The sequence below is a fragment of the Phoca vitulina genome, unplaced genomic scaffold (assembly GCF_004348235.1).
Source record: "Phoca vitulina isolate PV1807 unplaced genomic scaffold, GSC_HSeal_1.0 scaffold7, whole genome shotgun sequence".
In the NCBI taxonomy this organism is placed as follows: domain Eukaryota; kingdom Metazoa; phylum Chordata; class Mammalia; order Carnivora; family Phocidae; genus Phoca; species Phoca vitulina.
The window spans coordinates 5,134,774-5,138,274 of NW_022589710.1; the positions used below are offsets into that span (position 1 = coordinate 5,134,774).

The following is a 3,501-nucleotide window of genomic DNA, read 5'->3' on the forward strand; positions in this document are numbered from 1 at the left end:
CGTCTGCCTTCGGCTCAGGTCATGATCCCAGGGTCCTGGGATCGAGTCCCACATCGGGCTCCCTGCTCGGCAGGAAGCCTGCTTCTCCCTCTTCCACTCCCCCTGCTTGTGTTCCTGCTCTCGCTATCTCTCTCTCTGTTAAATAAATAAATAAAATCTTTAAAAAAAAAAAAAAAAAAAAAAGAACATAGAAGAAAAAAATTAGCATTCACCACACAAACCGTCAGTTTAAATCAATGAAGAGAAAGATAATGGGATTTTTGGTTGAACAAAAAGTATATAGTCGGTACACTCATAGTGCCCAAGGTTATATATAAGAAGTTCTCTTTAATTTAATATGAACTTAAGTTCGTGAATCTTAAACTTTCCAGATACACAAATTCAATTAATCATTAGCATATTTGATAGGCAACTGGGTTTTTAGATTATAATTATTAACGTGCATTTGCCAACTGGATCCATTTACAACACAAGCACAAAATTTAATACAATTGACATTTATTCTCATACCATTTGCAAATACACCCAAAATAGAATTAAATTTTTTTTTAGTTGATACACAATGCCACATTAATTTCAGGTGTACAACACACTGATTCAACTTCTTTGTATGTTATGCTCACCACAAATGTAGCTGCCATCTGTCACCATGCTATTACAATATCATTGACTATATTTCCTACATATGCCTTTTATTCTTGTGACTTATTCCATTACTGGCAGCCTGTATCTCCGACTCCCCTTAACCCATTTTGCTTATACCCCCCCTCCCCCTCCCTGATAGCCATCAGTTCTCTGTCAAAAATAAAATTTCAATAGAGGTGTTTTAGCTTGGGTAATTATTTTGGATAGAATTATAAATACATGGCTTCAGACTACCCAGTCTTTCCCCATACAAAATAGACTTACAGACCCGAGATAGCAGAAAATGGGTCCTGATAATTTTCTTTGAATGAGATAAAAATTTACAGATGAATGAATGTAGTCATTAGAGAGATTTGGCCAAAGCCACACAGTCTGGTGAGGAGACCGGCTGGAACTGTTTTTCTGACTCCTCATTGAAAACTCTTGCTCCTTAGAGTCCAGGTAACATTTTTACATCTCTCAAAATAAAAATAAATTTTAAGAGGTAACTTTTTCCTTTTTATTTTTTATTTTTAAAGATTTATTTATTTTTTTAAGATTTTATTTATTTATTAGAGAGTATGAGCAGGGAAGAGGGGGAGAAGGAGAGGGAGAGGGAGAAGCAGACTCCCCGCTAAGCAGGGAGCCTGACGTGGGGCTTGATCCTAGGACCCTGAGATTATGACCTGAGCCAAAGGCAGACACTTAACCCACCGAGCCACCCAGGTGCCCCTATTTATTTATTTTAGAGAGTGAACGAGTGTGAGTGGGGCGGGGAGGGGCAGAGGGAGAGGGAGAGAGAATCCTCAAACAGACTGCCCGTTGAGCAAGGAGCTTGATCCCAGGACCCTGAGATCATGACCTGAGCCTAAATCAAGAGTTGAATGCTTAACAGGCTGAGCCACCCAGGTGCCCCAACTTTTTCCTTTTTGAAAGGAAATGGATACAGGTACATATCTCCTGAGTCACTGCTTAGTGTCTTTAGGTTATGCTAGAGCATAAATGGTGTGCTCACATTTAATGGGTTAGGTGCTCCTATTAGGGGTTACAAAAGTTTAGATTAAAAACAACAGAGGCTATACTTTTAGGGTTCATTTCTATAGTTTGTTACTAGAGAAGTTTCTCTGAAAATGTAGAATATCCAGAAAACAAAAACAAAAACATTGTTTTAAATAAGAAAAGGACCACCAAATAGAAAATACTGAATTATCACAAAACTCTTTGATTTTATTGACAACTTAAAATACAAATTTAATGCCTTCTTGTGAATATGTAAAATGTATTTCCTTTATGTTAGTGATGATATGCTATTAAAGATAAAGCACTGGTTAAAAGATCCCTACCTTTTATTTTGCTCAAACACTTGTTAAGCACATACATTAATCAGCACAACTTTCTACTTTCCACCATGAACTAGTTGGACAGGCTTTTAATAATGCTAAGAAACCTTTAATCACAGTGTGAGAGTGGGATGCTGACTCCCTAATGTTGGCTATGGAACTTTGGGCAAGATAAGCCATACAGGTTGTCCTTTGCCAGTTGATGTCTAATTCAAGCGTGTGACTGACCAGTGAGTATTTCACTATCCTTTCATGCTTAAACTAGCAGATGTTATGGATGAATATATAGTTGAATGAATCAATATTAACAATGCCACATTTTACAGAAATCTTAATAATGCAGCTATACATGGGGCAGAAAGTGGGTAGGACCAAGGACCACTACACAATGGCATCAGCAAAATATTTTCTAAGACAAACCAGATGTAGCCATCCCATTCAGTCTGGTAAAGACTTTGACTTTCATTTTCAGCAACAAAGGGTAAGCTGGTTTTCCAATTCAGGGGGATCGGACAATTTCAGAACTGGAACTGAATCTGAGAAGAATGATGCCTTGCCATAGAAAGAGAAACCTTTTGCCTATTACTTTTATCTTGCCCCATTTCCCTTCTATTATTTCCGAGATCATTTCGTTCTCTGCAAATGTTACACAGTAGTGTGGGGGCCTACTGTGATAGAGGATATGGGGTCAATGTATAATATTTGCATTTATTGGTGGTGCCTGGATATAATGAAATAGTTGAAAAACAGGCAAAAGTAGGGCTCCTGGGTGGCTCAGTCGGTTAAGCGTCTGCCTTCGGCTCAGGTTATGATCCCAGGGGCCTGGGATCGAGTCCCGCATCGGGTTCCTTGCTTGGTGGGGAGTCTGCTTCTCCCTTTACCCCCCATCCCCATTCATGATCTCTCTCTCAAGCTCTCTCTCTCAAATAAATTTAAAAAAATAAAATTTAAAAAAAAAACAGGCAAAAGTAGAATATATTTTGAATCAGGAAGCCCTTTGGCAGTTGATACATGTATAGCTTCTTGCTCCACTGTATAGACTACTGGCTCTTTTATTAGCATACATTCTGGAGAATAGTGAGGAGGAGTTAAAAGCAGACATGTCTCAGCAGTGATGATGAGATTAGGCCATCTAGTCAAAGGGTTGAGGTACTGTTTCCACCTGTTTCAAAAAAGGGTTGAAATGTCAAGAGACTAGTGTTAGTTGAACAGTTTATGACATCTCCTTCTTTGCAACCGTTTCATATAGAATTATCCCATGGAATACTCATAGAATGATGATCAAGCACCAAAGTTGAACCGAAATAAGGAATAGGGCTAAATCTCTTACCTTTTAAGTATATCATTCTAAAAACTGTGAAATTGGTTAAAATCAACAATTTTGACAATGAGACTCTTTACTGAGGATGTGCTTAAGAGCCATCCGTTTCCCCATATTGCTTCTGTCAGCCAATTACACATTTTATTTTCCTGCTCAACAAATAGCATGTTAAACTGACTTGTAAAATACATTTTGATGTTGTAGAATTTCATTGTC

The 3,501-nt window shown here is 38.1% G+C and overlaps 1 pseudogene; it reads left to right on the plus strand.

Moving 5' to 3' along the window:
- Window positions 1-1,696: 1,696 nt before the first annotated feature.
- LOC116633451 lies at window positions 1,697-1,792 on the plus strand (annotated as a pseudogene).
- The last annotated feature ends 1,709 nt before the right edge of the window (window positions 1,793-3,501 follow it).